Source organism: Chelonia mydas, chromosome 2 (assembly GCF_015237465.2).
Source record: "Chelonia mydas isolate rCheMyd1 chromosome 2, rCheMyd1.pri.v2, whole genome shotgun sequence".
Classification (NCBI taxonomy): Eukaryota; Metazoa; Chordata; order Testudines; family Cheloniidae; genus Chelonia; species Chelonia mydas.
The window spans coordinates 61,479,640-61,497,894 of record NC_057850.1 but is presented as its reverse complement, the minus strand read 5'-3'; the positions used below and the strand labels follow the sequence as shown (position 1 = coordinate 61,497,894).

Here is an 18,255-nt window from a genome sequence, read left to right as displayed (position 1 = left end):
TAACATCATTCCTTAGAAGCAGTGTTTTTGCAGATAACCTCTATCATAGTAGGATTGTGAGTATAAAAAATGACAGGTAAGAAGTTTTGATTAGTTTTTCAAAAAGCACCACAATAATTCACATAAAAGATATAAGCAGTCACGTGGATAATCAGCTGAACATGAGCTCCCAGTGTGATGCCGTGGCCAAAAGGGCAAATGCGATCCTTGGATGTATAAAAAAAGAGAATCTTGAGTAGGAGCAGAGAGGTGATTTTACCTCTATATTTGGCACTGGTGCGACCGCTGCTGGAATACTGTGTCCATACTGGTGTCCACAATTCAAGAAAGATGTTGATAAATATGACAGAGTTTAGAGAAGAGCCATGACAATGATTAGGAGTCCGGTGGCACCTTAAAGACTAACAGACTGATTTGAACATAAGCTTTCGTGGGTAAAAACCCCACTTCACTTTACCCACGAAAGCTTATGCTCAAATCAGTCTGTTAGTCTTTAAGGTGCCACCGGACTCCTTCTTGTTTTTGTAGATACAGACTAACACGGCTACCCCCTGATACATGACAATCATTAACGGATTAGGAAACATCCCCTATAGTGATAGACACAAGGAGCTCAATCTGTCTAATTTAACAAAAAGAAGGTTAAGGGGTGACTTGATTACAGTCTATACGTACCTACCTGGGGAACAAATATTTAATAATGGCCTCCTTAGTCTAGCAGAGAATGGTATAACCCAATCCAAAGGCTGGAAGCTGAAGCTACACAAGCTGTACATTTTATTTATTTATTTATTTAAACAGTGAAAGTAATTAGCCATTGGAACAACTTAAACAAGGGTTGTGGCAGATTCTCCATCACTGACTATTTTTAAATCAAGATTGGATGTTTTTCTAAAATATCTGCTCTAGGAATTAGTTTGGGGGAAGTTCTATGGCCTGTGCTATACAGGAGGTCAGACTAGATAGATTCTCGGCTTGGAATCTCTGAATACTCCAGTTCTGGGCAGCCATTTTGTGCTGTGCTGTTGGGGATTCTGTTTACAGAATTAGCATAGCTGACACAGGAGGATTCTCTCAGTGCAAGGGGACCCGTCACTGGTGTAGAGACAGCATATAAACTCCTGTGTCAATCTCCCAGCCTGCTATTGTAAGGGAAGAAGCAGCAGCTCTACTGGTATAAGGCACCTTTACACTAATATAAGTTCACTCACAATAGGGGGATTGAACCAATATAACTATTTTGGTTTAAAAAAAAAAATCAAATCACACCTCTAACGAAAGTGCAAAAATTACGTATAGGCCAGGCCTAAGGAAAGAATTGCTGGTTGTAAGGCTATAAATCCAGCATCTTTCCCAAACACTGAGTTTAAAGACCAGAGGGTGTCAGCGTGAAGGAATGAACTGACAATGTCATCCTTACCTCCATGGCTCTGCCACACTCCTTGTATCAGTCACAAGGAGAGGGGTTGGCAGAGAAATCTCTACAGCAGCTGTATGCCAGCCCAGGAACCTGAGGACCGCCTATTGGCCAGCTAAGCCAGTAGCAGGGCTGATTCACATCAGCAGGTGGCACAAAATTGCACTAACACAGGGAAAATCTGGTCCAATGTATTTTGAAATGTTGACCCTAATGAAAAAGTTATTGAATTTAATAGAAAATGATCATCCTTGAAAAGTCCTATGGAACTGTGAAAATTATATCCCTGCTACAGAATCTTATAGAACTAAAATCCCCCAGCGCAGAAAGGAAATCCCTATTAAAATTCTGTAGGTTTCCAAAGTAATTTTCAACCATCTCTCCTCCATTATATTTCTATAGAAGCCTAAGGATTTTATCCCCAATCCATTCTATAGGACTCTTCCATAAGGGAAATGTTAAGTGCTAATATGTTGTCTTGGGCAAAGATGACACACATGAGTCTTCAGTGAAATATCAGTATCCCCCACTTTGGAAAGAATGGCCTCTTTTCTTATTTGTCATAAAGAATACTTCAGCTCCAGCCCATTATTTTTCTTTTAACTGTTTGCATAGATTTAGGAAGGAACTGTCAGTTGCACACATACAAAATGGGAAATGAGTTTCTAGGAAGGAGTACTGCGGAAGGCGATCTAGGGGCCATAGTGGACCATCAGCTAAATATGAGTCAACAGTGTAACACTGTTGCAAAAAAAGGGATGTATTAGCAGGAGTGTTGTAAGCAAGACACAAGTAGTAATTCTTCTGCTGTGCATTGATTTGGCCTCAGCTGAAGTATTGTGTCCAGTTCTGGGCGCCACATTTCAGGAAAGATGTGGACAAATTGGAGAAAGTCCAGAAAAGAGCAACAAAAATTATTAAAGGTCTAAAAAACATGACTTGTGAGGGAAGATTTTAAAAACTGGGTTTGTTTAGTCCGGAAAAGAGAAGACTGAGAGGGGACATAACAGTTTTCAAGTACATAAAAGGTTGTTACAAGGAGGAGGGAGAAAAATTGTTCTTCTTAACCTCGGAGGATAGGACAACAAGCAATGGGCTTAAATTGCAGCAAGGGAGGTTTAGGTTGGACATTAGGAAAAACTTCCTGTCAGGGTGGTTAAGCACTGGCATAAATTGCCAAGGGAGGTTGTGGAAGGGGGGAGGGATAGCTCAGTGGTTTGAGCATTGGCCTGCTAAACCCAGGGTTGTGAGTTCAATCCTTGAGGGGGCCGTTTGGGATCTGGGGCAAAAATTGGGGATTGGTCCTGCTTTAAGCAGGGGGTTGGACTAGATGACCTCCTGAGGTCCCTTCCAACCCTGATATTCTATGAATCTCCATCAATGGAGATTTTTAAAAGCAGGTTTGACAAACACCTGTCAGGAATGGTCTAGATAATACTTAGTCCTGCCATAAGTGCAGGGGACTGGACTAGATGACTTCTCAAGGTCACTGCCAGTCCTAGGATTCTATGATTTTAGGAATGATGCCCATTTACTGAGCGGAAAACTGAAATCTTTCTAGAACTGAGAACATATGATCTTTGTAATTGGTTCTCTGTAAAGCAACAGACTAGAGTAAAATCCACGATAATACAGAAAGCTGCATGTGGGATGAGGACAGAACTCCTGCTTCACTGATCATTCAAATTGTTCAGTGCAGAGCATTCTACTTCTATCTAGCATATAGCCATGCCTGGGCACATTTGTTTCTTTCATTTTTCTTTTTTGAAATTAGAGGAAGTTACATACAAAAGGACACAAAACAAAAATCAGGAAATGAGTTAAAGCACCTGTGCAACATTAACCCTGCTCCTTGTGTATATGATTACAATATAAGCTTTAAAAGATCCCCTGCTATTTATGGCATCTGTTCTAAAAAGAAGAATCAGTTTTCCAGTTTGGATGTGATTGGATGAGAGATGCATAAGAAGTCAACAACATTTCCAGTCTCAACTGGTCACCCCAAAGGAAACCAAAAGGATGCTGAGTTTTAAATTCTGCCAGAACTCTGATGCCAAGTTCAATGTCCTGTTGACTAATTTAGACTTAGATTTTCAGTTTGGCCTCTACGCAGGAAAATCCCATATAAGGGACAAGAAACTCCAACTTCCCACATTCACAGTTGCAACCTTTTTGTTCCAACATGATGGTGGTATTTGCACCCACAACTACTTTCAGAACAGGCAAGAAAGTTGGAAAACTAAATCCACGGACCTCAGGTGATTCCCAGTTCCTCCAAATTGCTCTGGGTATCCATCTCAAAGCTAATGTTTGCATGGTCTCTGCTTCTTCTAGTGCAGGTTTCAAAACTTTTGGTCTTGCTCAGGTAGCTTCAAGGACTGTTATGATGATCTGGTCTCCAGATGTCAAATCACTTGACAGGAGGACATAAACCAATTTTCTTGATCTTATTTTTTGAAACTTGTATTTGCAATACATACAGAATCTCCAGGGGAATCAAATCTTCTTGGTTTAAATAAAATAAAGCAGGATGTTGATGTATGTGTTTCAAATAATTAAAACACATTCATTTGTGGAACTGCTTATTTTCTGCGGCTGGGAGTGGGTATTTCAGATTATGCACATAAGAAAATTAAAATTTTGTTATTCATAACCATAAACAGTATGGTGAGTTAGCAGAAAGCTTATTACATTTCAATTATACAAGTGTGTTAAATTAGCCAGCCAATTGATACATCTGGCATGCACTATAAGATGTTCTTGAAATTCTTTTTAAAAGATTATTAAGATTAAGCATTATTAAGATTAAGATTTATTTTAATAATAATTTATTGTTTAAATCACATTGGAATATATACATTTAAAAAGAGTTGTTCCTGAAATTAACCGGTATCATTCTCCCACTTTGACTCATGTTGAATGTCTCTTCACTTTCTGAATAGTTCCACTGAACTCAATGGAACTCCTCACAGAGTATAACATACTACTCAGTTTTAGTATGGATGGCAGAATCTGGCCCTAAATGTGTGGCTAGATGTCAGCTTTTGAGATCAAAAGCCTTTTTAAAAAGTGTTCCTTGTGGAAGATGCTTGTATTTCCCAGATGGGGTGACAGGTTTGTAGAACTTGTGGTGGTGCCCAGAACAGGTCCAAGTCCTGCCCCCACACACACCCCCACACCCCTGCCTAAGGCTCTGGGAGGGAGTTTGGGTGCAGGGAGGGGTCGAGCTCTGGGAGGGAAGTAGGGTGAGGGCTCTGGCAGGGCCAGCTCCAGGCACCAGTGTTCCAAGCAGGTGCTTGGGCCGGCAGTCAGAAAGGGGGGGCAGAGTTTCCACGGCAGCGGCAGCTTCTCCGTTTCTCCGGCTGCAGCAGCAATTCGGCGGTAGCTTCTCTCTCTCCTGCTGTCGGAGGTGACAAGTTTTTTCAGTGCTTGGGGCAGCAAAAACAGTAGAGCCGGCCCTGGGATCTGGGCTGCGGGTCAGGGTGCAGGAGGCAGGCTCTGGGAGGGCTTTTGGGTGTGGGGTGTGGCCTCTGAGCTGGGGCAGGGGTGCAGGAGGGGGCGTGGGGGATGGGCTCTGGGAGGGAGTTTGGGTGCAGGTCTGGACTGGGGCAGGAGGTTGGGGTGCAGGAGTGGGTGTGGGCTCTGGGAAGGAGTTAGTGTTTGGGTAGGGGGTTGGGGTGCAGGAGGCAGGCTCTGGAAGGGCGTTTGGGTGTGGGCTCTGAGCTGGGGCAGGGGTGCGGGAGAGGGTGAGGCATGTAGCGCTTACCTTGGGCAGCTCCCGATAGTGACCCGCACCCACCTCTGGCAGCGGCTCCAAATGGGGAGCCAGAGGGGTCTCCGCGCACCACTGCCCACAAGCACCAGCCCCACAGCTCCCATTGGCCGCAGTTGGCAGAGTTGGCGCTGGGCGTGGGGGCAGCACATGGAGACACCCCGCCTCCCCCGGGGTCGCAGGGATGTTCCGGCTGCTTCCAGAAGCGGAGTGGGTGGGCAGGAAGCCGCCTTAGCCCTGTTGCACTGTCGGTGGGGGCCCTGGGCCCTTTTAAATTGCCCAGGGGCGGCAGGTGGGGGCGGGGAGGATGCTCCAGGGAAGGCACACAGGGGCAGCAGGCGGGGCCAGGGGAGAAACCCAGCCCCAAACTTTGGTGGAGCTGGGCCCCCGTACTCTCATATTGGTGGAGCATAGGCACCACGGGCCCATACAACTCGCTGCCCCTGTCGCAGAGACTAAGAGTGTTCACTTGTAAGTCATGCCCTCTTAAAGAAAAGACACAGCATTGCAAAAACATTGTGTATTTTCCCATCTTTCCTAGAAATTGGCTACCATCATTTTTAGATTACCCAGTTCAACGAGAGATCAGCCAGTACAGATGTAAGACATTATAATATATTTCGAATCTGTTTATTTAGAACCAAGCGCTCCTTTCTGGGCTTGCTAGGCTATCTTTAGGCAGCAGAACGTTTTATTTAATGTTGATGATAAAAATATTTTGTCATTGGCCAAAATAAACATTTACAAAAATAATCAGATTTTTAGGCCCCAATCCTGCAAACGTGCTCCTGTTTAAGCACACATGTAGTCCCCCTGAAGGCAAAGGGAGTTGTTACAGTTGCACACAGTAGACTTTGTTTTCACATTTTCCTTTAAAAATTTACCAGGACATTCCACACAAAACCCACTAAATTAAAATAACATTGTCTAGGTTGAAAAAGGCATGCATTTGAATGCCAGCCTGACAGTTGCCAATGCACCTTAATTTGGCCCCCATGTACCTATGCATTTTAATATAATTTACTACCTGATCACGTATCACTTTTTCCATGAGGCTAGACACCCTGGGGGACAGGGGAATTAAAGTTCCACTGGCAGCCATTAATCGAGCATTTCCCAAGTTTCCAGTACTTGACTTTGCAACCTAAATAAAGTTCTTTTAACACAGTCTTTGTGTGTATATTTTTATATGAAAGGGGGAGATCTTAGAGCCAAGTGTTAGATGACCACTTAGCTCATAGTTGGACACTTACAATATTTGCCATCAAGGTTCAATATGCACTTGTCCCAAGTAACATTACTATTGATTTACATGCATGGCCGCTCACACTGGATCAGACCTATGCAAAACAAAGGTGTTTAAATAAATGATCATGATCTCTCTTTTACCCAGTGTCTCAGAACTTCATTCCCAGAAATATCATGTTGGAAGTAATACTTTCATAGAAATAATGACTAGTAAGAGAGATATCAGCTCCCAGAACAACAGCAGAATATCTACCTGCATTCTCAGGCAGTGTTTCTCAAAGCATGGGTTGTGCAAACAGACCACTCAGTGTTCTCCAGAGTCTCTGCTTTTGTTTTAAAACAAAGGTAGCATAGAACTTTAACAGAAAGTATATATGGTTTAGATGGCAAAGAAACAAACTTCAAAACATGAAGCAATTGTAACTAATGCAGAAACATCTGTCAGAGTTTGGAGAGAGCCTGAAACTATAGCTCTGAGGTGAGAACTGCCCCAGTTCAATTCAATGGGTGCTAAATTAGATGCCAATGGTGACGCTTTGACTGTCAGCCTTCTTAACTATTTTACTGCTCAAAGAAGATAAAAATGGAAAGAAAATATATTATGAATTTCTACACCAGAGTTTCTCAAAGTGCCAGGAATGCAAAGGACAAGCTGGGGAGTGAGGAATGGTGAGCAAAATACATACTTTACATAGAAATATGGTAAGGTGGCTGGTCTTTAAACATCACATGATGGATTTGCAGAGGGTACAAAATTGATTTCATTTTCCTGAAGGAAAAAGGTTTTGGAAATATTGCTCTTGGAATATTAGCACATATATTTAAAGGTGCCCGATCATCCTGTTCAGTGACCCTGCTATCACTCTGCAACAGGAGGCCTCAAGTCTGCAACTCCACACAAGTGGAGGAGTCCACCTGTATGCAGTCAGCTACAGGATCAGAGCCTAAATTGTATAACACAGAGCAGAACAGAATTAGATTTCTTATGAAAAGTTCCCTGAATCACTACACGGTGGAGAAATCCTTGTATTAGGGAAACATTAAGTATTAAATAAAAGGTAGAACATAAAATACTGATAATTTAGGCAGTAATGATCCTCTAGTATCAGACTTCAAACTGATCTGTAACATAATACCATATTGCTTATAATTATACAATCCCAATATAACAATGATTATAGCAAAAGAAATGTTTTCTGCCCCACTTAAGCTAAAAGCATTTTGCAGGTGCAGTTTTGAACAGTTATCAGAATATGCAGCCATAACATATATACATTACATATGCCACGTGGAAGTCTATTTTGTTTTTTCCATAAGCAGTTTCAGTTCCATGGAAGTTATACTCACATCACTGTTCTAGCAACATTTTTCTTAGTTTTTAAATGTCTTTAAAAGATAGGGCTGCTTCTCACAGATAATGACAAAGGAAAGTGTCAGAGGTTTGCTGTTAGTGGTTTGTTTGTGTTTTTAAGAAGGGGGGAAAAAACTATACACACTCCTCATCACTAAAAAGAAAAGGAGGACTTGAGGCACATTAAGAGACTAACAAATTTATATGAGCATAAGCTTTCCTTAGCTACAGCTCACTTTCACTGTTTCTTGAGACTTCACTTGGACAACCTAGCTGTATGGTGCCATCTAGTGACCATTTCAAACACTAAAACCCTAAAATCTGTTCTGAAAATGATCTCAGCACAGCAGTCTTTCAGAATGGCTTGCTATCTACTTGTTCCAATCATTGTCTCCAATATGCATTTGGAAGATTTCAAATACCTTGTGGGTCCTATGTACATCTGAATGCCCTCTGTTAATGTATTCCAGCATTCAGATTTAACACACTAGAGGACAACTACTCTGCCCAGTGCCTGTCCAGAGACGTTGGGCTGGGCAAAAGTCTGAGGTAAGGAAGGCGTTGAAATTCTCGCCCATCCCTCACCATGCTGGGGTGTATGAATACGTACTTGTTGATTCTTCAGCCCTTGACAGTGCCCTATCTCACTGCTATGCAAGGAGGTTGTGCAGAGCAGGGCTCCATTTATAGGTTGAGCAGTCCAGCCGAGTAGCATAGAAGGAGAGAGGGTGACAACTACACTCCCTCTGGCACAGTTGAACCACAACAGTTCTGCTGCTGAAGGCCACCCGGCACCTATGGAATCAGGAGCCAGATTTGTCCCTACTTTTTAAGAATAATCCTCTCATCTGTTTTGGAGAATTTAAACGGTAACCCCTCAAACCATAAAGAATGGTCATTTATATTAACAGAAGTCAAGCTTCCCTCTGTGCAGAGCTCATGGAATCACAGACTGTCAAGATCAGATTATCTTCTCACACCATAGCTGTAGGATTGTGCCCGGCAGTCAAGTTAAAGTCTTAGGGCCAAATTGACTTTCTGTATGAAAGTCTGCATCACATCAGTATTTCTGGGGATGAGATGGGGAAGGCAGATGAATAATGATCTCACCCAAGGGTGGGAAAGGTATTTGGGGGGATACAGGGAGGCACTTGCAGTATTGGCGAGCGATATCTCCAATTCACATTCAAACCAGGGACCTGGGGCTTTGCAGAGAGGGTGGAGCAAGTCTCCCCTCTCACACACACAATACGAAGGGGTCAGTATAAATGTTGCCTTCTCCTTCATAGGAGAGCAGATGCCTGCTGATGCTGCCGGGAGTAAGGAGGACCCTGAGTTAACGGGGAGAAGACAGAAGCAGTCTCTGACATTACACCTGGCTGAACCATGCCCCAGCCTGAGGCTGAAAGGACTGACTGGGAAAAGAGCCAGCTGGGGGGAGAAGTTGCATGAGGCTCTACAGCTGTCCTAAAGTCTCTAAGGGCTTGTCTACACAACCACTTAAGTAGATGTAATTTATGTCGCTCAGGAGTGTGAAAAAACTCACCCCCCCAAGTGACATAACGGACATCAACTTAAAGGGGGGTCTGCACCACGCTCTGTCAGCAGGAAATGCTCTCCCGTCTACATAGCACATCTTCAACAGACGTGGTAAATCAGCGCCGCTGCATCAATGCAGTGGCACCAATTTAGCATGGTAGTGAAGACAAGCCTTAACTCCTGCTCCAAGGAGGAGAGCTAGGAGGCTCCTGTATTAAGGAGAGGGACAGGGAGACAGTCTGAAGTAGACCCTGGCTACGGGAGGGGTCTGGGGCTTCCTGAACTGGGAAGGAAACTGACCAGGACTTACGTCTGTAGAAGGAGTGAATAAACCCCACTCTGTAAAGGGGTATATGCTGGAACTGTGAATAAGTCAGACCCTGCAAAGAGGCATTGAACTAACCTGGTCTGGGTAATAGTTTGAAAAGACCCAAGGGGCACGGGGTGCAATGAACCTACAAGACCAGAAGAGGGCATGCTGGAGAGATATGCACCAATGACAAAACACACACACACACACCACAAAGACAACTGGGGAATAATACACCCAGGAAACTCCACAGAAATGGGCAAAACCTGAAAAAAATAACTCCCATCTCTCCCAAAATATAGCCAGACATCATCCTTCTTAATAGACGCTAAAGAAGGGTGTGAAAGGATAAGGGAGGGGGGAGTGTGTCCAGCACAGTGTTCACATTACTTAGTAGTTATGTTAAAATCATGGGAGAACTATAAGGAACCAAGCTTGGAACATTTGTATAATTAATATCAGTACCCAAGTACCAGCCAGTCCTGAGAGGTGTTCTGTGCATAAGGGCTTGTATACAAAAGGAAATGTACCAGCAGAACTATAGCGTTATAATTCTAGCTATAGATATACTGGTCAATTTCCCCAGGTAGAAAAACCCTAAGTATCAAACTGAGCTGTTATCAATCTACCGCAGCCCAGGGAAGATCAGCAGTTCTGTAACATGTTAGAGGTGAAAGATGCAGCCGTGCCAGTATTGCCAGCTGCAAGTGTTCAAAAATCATGAGTTAGGCCCCGAAAAGATGATGAGATTGGCTCAAAAATGAGATTTTAAAAATAAATTGTGGGCTCTGTTTGTTTACCTTCTGTGTTTTGAGCTTGTAGGATTCACATTTTCCAGCTTTTCTCCACAGCCATTAAGGTTAGATACCCTTTTTAAAAAAAAACAAAGCTAAGTCAGAGTCTCACCCACCTAATCGAATGACTCCAGGGACTGGGGCTAAGACAAATATCACATACCATGAGAGTTGAAAACATTGAGTCCTACTGCTAGGTAGAGGGGGCAGGGCACTAAAGTAAGGGGAAGACTTTATCACAAGGGCTTATGGTAGACATCAAGGCAGACTAGTCCATGACCTCACATATTCAAAAAGCCTTCCAACTTGCTCTCCCAGAAAACAAAACGAGCCATGTTTTCCAATAGTTTTCAATGAGGCTTTAAAAAATAATATTAGCTATTTGTCTAAGTGCCAGCATGCAGTATGCATCTGGGATCAGTAAGGTGTTAAGGACAGTAGGCAAAATTTAAAAGACCCAGAAAATCAAGAACACAGCAGCTGTTTTCCCTTGAATCATCTACCTAGGAATCCCTTTTCTGCACGTTCAATACAGGAAAAACGTATAAAAAAGCACTTTCCATGGTTGGCAGCCTGGGATGGGCTGTCTGATATGTTGCAGAGCTAGGACTGGGCATTGGAAAGGCTCAAGAGACATCTTTGATGCTTCTTAGCAGCTGTATAGAACAGTTTGAAAAAGACTGAATTGCAATCCATTCAGAATCCTGAGCCAAATGCCAGACTGAGTCTATTACACATCCATATCCCAAACTATTCAAGTGACCATTTAAGGATACAAGAGGTTCTGTTCACATCTCTTTACTTGTGTACAAAGCAAGTTTTACCAGCTTACCTCTAAATTGCACACAGAATAGCTACCTTGAAAGAGCACTGATGTTCCAGAATCAAGCACTAAACATTTAGGAAATGCTAGAATGAAGGTTCTTTGTGCAACCTTAAGCTGTCCCCCTTGTGAATATGCATTATGATTCAGTCTTTTATGGCATGATCACAAACTATTCTAACATTTTCTAACTTTTCAGTACTTGACTTTGCAACCTTAATAATGTTCTTCTAAAACTGGGGGTGGGGGGGTATTGGGGGGTGGTGGTGTTGGGTTTGTTATGGGGAGAGTGGGGAAGGAGCTGTAATTTCCTAGGTATTTTAAAAAGCAAATTGAAAAGAAAAGGCCATCCTGTGTCATATTGACACCCACGTGGGTCATCAGCTGGGTTGGAAACTTTAGATCCATCACAAAGACCTCTGCTACTCGATCTGAGTTATTGATAGCAGGTTGCCATCCTCTCTGTGGACCACTACTAGAAGGGCACATATAATCTGTGCTAGTGGGTTTTATAAATATTTGCTGATAGAGGAATTGTGAGACTCAAGAATCACAGATTCTGTTCCAGGTTCTGGAGCAAAGTATGTGCTAGTGAGCACAGACTCCTCTGCCTTCTCCCCGCCCCCAGCTTAATCCCTTCTGCCGCATCCCCTTCAATATGTTCTGTCCTAGCCCCTCATCCTAGTTCCATTCTCATCTCGCCATTTCCAATCTTCAGTCCTCAGACTTCTCATCCAAGTCTGAGTCTTCCCTGACCACTCCTGTAGCAACCTGCAAGGAGCTTGAAGGGAGGAGCACAGGTTGCAGGAGGAAAGAATTTAGAGGAGGCATGAGGAAGTCAGTCTGTGTGCACATGGTTAGAATGCCACCTACAGTTGCAGCAGAGGTGAAAGTAAGCCGGTACGCCCCAGTACGGCATACCGGTAAGAGCCGGTGCACCATACTGGGGCAGCCTGGCTTCCCCAGGGGGCAATTTAAAGGTCCTGGGGCTCCCAGTAGTGGCTGGTGCCCCAGACCCTTTAAATTGCCTCCAGAGCCCCGCTGCTGGAGCCCTGGGGTAGCAGCTGCAGGGCTCCAGCAGCTATTTAAAGGGCCTGGGGCTCCCCTGCTTCTACCGCCCGGGCTCTTTAAAGAGCCGCTAGAGCCCCGCCACTGCTACTCCAGGGCTCCGGCGACTATTTAAAGAATGGGGGGTAGAAGCAGGGGAGCCATGGGCCCTTTAAATAGCCCCCGGAGCCCTGGGGTAGTGAGGGCTCCAGGGGCTATTTAAAGGGTCGGGGCTCCAGCTGCCTCTGCCGCCCCAGTCCTTTAAATAGCCGCTGGAGCCCCGCCGCTTCCCCAGGGCTCCAGCGGCTATTTAAAGGGCCAGGACAGTAAAAGAGGGGAGCCCCAGGTCCTTTAAATAGCCCCCGGAGCTCCAGGCTGCTGCTGCTACCCCGGTGGGGGGGGGGCACTTACCTTACAAGGTGGGCTGGAGCTGGCTCTGACCCCTCAACCCCGCCCCTTCCACCCCAGGCCCCGCCCCTTCCGGGGGCCAGAGCTGGCCCCAGAGTACCGGTAAGTCACTGGACTTACTTTCACCCGAGTTGCAGCACCTCTGTAAATAGGTCACATAATAAAAAGACAGGTTAGTTTTAAAAAGCATGGAGCCCTTTCATATAATTACCCTTTCATGTCCTTTAATGGAGTACTTGAAACTGGTCCCAGTCTTCACCTCCTTGCTCCCAGTCACATCCATTCCCAGTTCCCTCTTCCACCTGCAGCCCCCCTCACCCCCAGTCTCCTTTCTCAGTCAGTCCCAGTCTCCCCTCCCAGCTCCTCATCAAATCATTCCCCCATCCTCTGCCCCAATGGTTCCCAGTTTCAGTCTCCCCCAGCTCCTCATCCAATCTGTCTGTCCTCCCTCAGCATTTCCCTCCCTAGCTCCAAATCCAATCTCCTTGCCCAGCTTCCTCCTTTATGCCACCTGGGCACCAACGAGAAGTGGGGGGCACTGACAGCACAGGGGAGAGAGGCTCTCTGCTTTCCAATCTGGTGCCCAGCTCTGGTCCACAGCAGCCCAGAGCTGTAATTGCAGGGAAAGTCCTGCTCAGCCTCTGCTGCCTGGGCTTGAGCATGCTCAGTGCGAAAAGCATCTTTGGGAAATTTAGCCACACTCTAGTAAGTCCCTACAGAGCATATGCCAACTGTGATTTTTTCAAAGGCTTATAACTTGGCCAAATTTGGCTGGATTTTCACGGAGATGGCAAAAGGCTTATCTTTGACACCAAGGCCATGCTCCACCTCCTTGCTCCAAAGCAGGGAGACTCTAGAACTTCTCAAAGAAAAGATCACCAGACTTTTTTTTTTTTTTTTAAAAAAACATGGCAAAACAATGTATTTTTCTCTAAGCTCATTCTTGTAAATGGCAGAACTGCTTTGGATGAAAATTTCCAAAAGTCAGTCTGAGGCAGACAGCCAACATGGAAAATTGCACACCAAATGGTTAACGTTTGGCAAAAGTTATAAGAAACTGTAAACCCCATCTTAACCTAGGAGGAAGGGCCTGCAGCAGAGCCAGTCTCCAGGCAACCTAACGAGCACAGTTGGCCTATGTTAGGCTGCCTGATTGGTTACACTGCCTATTTGACTGTGGCTGGGCTGGGTGAGATCTCAGGAGTCACGTCCCAGGGATCTGCCCCACTCCCTAGCACGGCTCCAGATCTGAGTGGTCTCTGCTACCTGGGACCTGTGGAACCCAGCCTGCCTCTCCAGGGGCACAGCCACCTGGGACTGTTGCAGAGGCCAGGCCAGTCTCAACCAGCTGTGGGGGACAATGTGGGGGGGCTTAGGTTGGTCCTGTTAGGCATGTGGGTCCTGAGGAACCTGGCCCAGGCAGGCCCTATTCCTGTTCCAGCCTGGCTGATTGCACTACTCCCGGAGTGATCCTGCCCTGGGACCATCCCTGGCTACGCTGCCAGATCAGCCTGGCAGACAGTCACCTCCCATCAGGGCCAGCTATTGTGGCCGGGGGTCAGGGCATAGGGGAGTAGGTCTCTAGGGAGCCGTGGGGCGGGGTGGGGGGGTTTGCTGGACAGTGAGGGGGTGGGAGGTGTTTGGCAATGGGGGAGGTTTGCATGTTTTGGGATTCTGGACAGTGGGGGGCTTTGGGGGACACTGGGAAGTGTGGGATGGGGAGATCTGTGTGTGTTGGAGTGCTCAGCAGTGGGGGAGATGTGTGTATTGGGGCGCTGGGAAGTGGGGGGGTCTGTGCACGGCACTGTGCAGTTGTGGCAGTGGGGCTGTGGGGGATACTGGCTAGCGAGGGGATTTGTGGGGGGGCTCTGGGCAGAAAAGTGCAGGGTGTTGTGCAGTTGTGGTGGGAGGGCTGTGGGGGGTGTTTGGGTAGGGGGGAATCGGGCAGTGAGAGGATCTGTGGGGAGGTTTCTGGGCATAGGGGTCTGTGGGAGGGCACTGGGCAGTGTGGCACTGGGCGTAGGGGATCAGAGGGGGTAACATGGTGTGGTGTGGGTCCACCCCAAGGGGAAGAAGCCAGCGCAGGGCCAGGCGGGTCAGTGTGCATCTGGAGGCTGCCGGTTTGTAAACAGTGTCCTTGTACTGGGCTGGGTGGAGTGGGGCCGCTCCTGCCAGTCCATACCCCATTGCCCCCAACCAGCTCCTCGCTCTCTTCCCCCCCACCCCCCATGCCATGCCCCACTGCCCCTATGAGGGCCCACAAATATGTTTGGCATCAGGCCCACAAAAGGTTAATCTGGCCCTTGCCATCTGAAAATCAGGCTGCCTCAAGTTAGGCACCCAAAACCTAAGCCATCCATAATCACTAGTCACATGTGAAGATTTAGGCCAGAAATTCTAGCATTTGCACCCACAATTAACTGTGGGCCAAACTGTGTCTGCAAAACCAGAGGCTACTTTTAGATTATGAAACACACAGTCCCACCAAGCTAGTCTATTTTAAATTGGTTCTGTTATATAAGTGGATCTGATATCTGCTGTTTCAGCAGTAATCACAAAGAGTTCAAGTATCTTTGTTCACCTCTCTTCTGAGCTCAGCACCATTCCCATCCAAAAGCACAGCTCAGGGACAGCTTGCCTGTCTCTTTACCATTTGTCCTTTTGGTTTCTTTTGTGCATGCTCCGTATGTAAAGACAAAATGTCCATCTCCTATTTTAAGCTGTAGTTTATACAAGAGGAACCTCGCAGTTACCCACACAACAGGTGCACTTTTGTAAAGGCATAATTTAGGAGCATTCCGGCTTCTGTCCCAGAACACTTTTTTTAAAAAAAGGTAGTCTGTACAAAGCAAAGTTCAAAATGTGATAACTATGTTCAGTTTGGTCACACCCCACCCAACCATATGCTGTTATTTTTTCAGCACACATGGAATTTTTCCATGGTGGCAATATGTTGGATTTTTTGTTGTTGTTGTTTTTACGTGCTGAAATTAAAAGTACTTCTAGTGTGAAAGCTGTTACCTCCCTCCAGAAACATGTACGAATTTCTGGTGTTGTTTTAGTTTCCATATTTCAAGAGCGAGGTAGAAGGGTGTGAGCCCTATCTATAGCCTTCCAAAAGGAAGTAAAGATATAGCAAGGTCTTGTACATACATTATTTCTTGATTAAAACATGCAATCAGAGAATGTAGATAAATGCCAGTTGTTAATGCCAACACACTGAACTCCACTTCTGTCTCATAGTAATAGGATACCGCATGATTAGAATTGCCGAGGAAAACCAAGTTATTTCAGATGATTTCTGACAGCTATTGAGCTACTATTTAAAGATCCCATTATTAAAGCATGTGAAATTTTTCATCTGAAATTTTTTCTCATCTGAAAAATGCAGATTTGGATCAACCAGAACATTTTGTAAATTTTTGCCAGATTTTTTTTTCTCTTTTCCCCAAATTAAACAATCTGAAAAAACCTCCATTTTTTTGTTTTGACATTTTCAAAATGTGATTTTTCAATTTGATATGGCTCTTGAAGTTTTCCTCATTTTATTAAAGATAAAACTCAGAATGAAAGATTTTGTTTGACCTAAAATGACATTTGTGTTACTGTCAGGCTGTCTAAAGAGGCTCACGAACGTGGGTGCTATCCTCAGGGTGCGCCGTTAAGAAGCAGGGCACAAACCCCAAAGTCGTTGTATGGTCTGTAATTAGATTTCTCTAACCAAGTAACACGTGTGAACTCCACATGCACTACAACAGCCTTGCCGTGGAGTCACAAGAGTACCCCAGGGGACGGTCTGTCTATCTTGACAAGCCGGATTTAGTGATAGATGGTTCCTTACACCAAAAATCACAACAATACTCAGGTTACTCCCAGCCCCAAAGGGCCAGTCTCTTACCCCAGATCTCTCAACAAAGGCAATGCTTGTATCCAATCCTGTCATTAACTAAAGATTTATTAACTCAGGGCAAGCCTACACTACAGAATTACTTCAGTATAACTACATCACTCAGGGGGTTGAAAAATCTACACCACTGAGCAATGTAGTTATACCGACCTAACCCCCCCACTGTCGACAGCGCTAAGTTAGCTTCTCCCACCAACATAGCTACCGCCTCTCACAGAGAGGTGGATTAACTAGGCTAGCAGGACAGCGCTCTCCCATCAGCAGAACATCTTCATTTAAGTGCTACAGCAATGCCTATGCATCATTTTAAGTATAGATTCTTATCTCAAAAAAAGAAATGAGCATTGTTTACAAGCTTAAAGCAAGTAACCATACACACACAAATGAGTTACAGTCTTAGGTTCCAAAAGGTGACAGTAGCTGTTTGCAGCAAAGCTATGACTCACTGGTTTGGCACCTTCTGCTGGTCATCTTGGGCATTAGCTTCCCAGCATATGGCGCGCCTCCTACTGGCCGGTGTCTAGCCTGCCTCAGGCCCCGTGTCCCTCCCAGACCCCTCTTCCCTTTACCTCAAGGTTCTGCCCTCCGCAGTACCCCCCCACCCCGCTCGGGGTCTCCCCTCCCAGGGGAACCCACAACCCTCTATCCCCACCTTGCCTCAGTGGCTATTGCCAGTCATCATCTAGCCCCCACACACTGGGGCAGACTGCAGTCTATAAACCACTCATCACTGGCAAGGGGTTTGGACCAGCTGCCTCGGCCTAAGCCCAGGCTGCACTCTGCAGCCCCAGTATCTCTGTAGGCCTTGCACAAGGCCTGCAGAGTTATCAGGCTAAAGCTCCCCAGCACTACTCTACCTCAGGTACTCTTCTCTCCCAGGCAGTCAGGTTCTTCTCTCTCCAGAGCTACAGAGAGACTGCCTCAGCTCCTGGCTCACAGCCCTTTTATAGGGGCAGCTATGGTCTAATTGGGGAAATGGCCACAGCTGCAGCCGCACCCAATCAGCCTACCTTTTTCAGGAGCAGGGTAACTGCCCCGCTACACTGCTATATATGCAAGCTCTATATGTCCTTTAGGGCTAATCCAAACTAAGTAGCTTGGAGATCCCTTCCTTAGTGCTTAGAAATATTGCCCTTCCCGAATTGCAAGCAGCATGGTGATGATAATTTCTCCTTAGCAGGGGTTTTTATTCCCTTCCTGAAGTATTTAAGATGTGCTTGTGCACCTACCATCTTCATGGGTGTGGGGGAAGCAATCAACAGAGTCTTTTGTCCACAGATATTCCACAATGGTTTGTCTGATGTCTATGGACCTTCTTTATTGGGGACGATATGACACCTCTTGTGGTAAACTTGTATTTCACACTTAGTAATGTTTCTCCCCTGACTGTGGGCTTTTCAGTCTTAGCAAACATTTTTTTAGTTACAGAGCAAATATTTAAGTACTACCTTGTAACACGGGATAGAGATATTATAAGTAGGATTAATACATTCAGCATCCTACAAGCATTTCATAAAATCTAAGCACATTCTTATAACTCTAATATCTATTTAATAATACTAGCACACAGGAGAGCCAGACTGGTTTCCAGCTTCGCATTTTTCAACGTTCAGTGAAGCCCAGAGGCTTTCACATGAGC

At 45.4% G+C, this 18,255-nt stretch overlaps 1 long non-coding RNA gene across 1 annotated transcript in view; it reads right to left on the bottom strand.

Annotated features, from left to right (window-relative positions):
• Positions 1-17,534, bottom strand: part of LOC122464459 — a 29,720-nt gene extending 12,186 nt beyond the window's left edge. The window contains exon 1 of the long non-coding RNA XR_006288504.1: positions 17,474-17,534. This is a non-coding gene — a long non-coding RNA (uncharacterized LOC122464459). The remainder of the gene's footprint in view (positions 1-17,473) is intronic.
• Between the last annotated feature and the right edge of the window lie 721 nt (positions 17,535-18,255).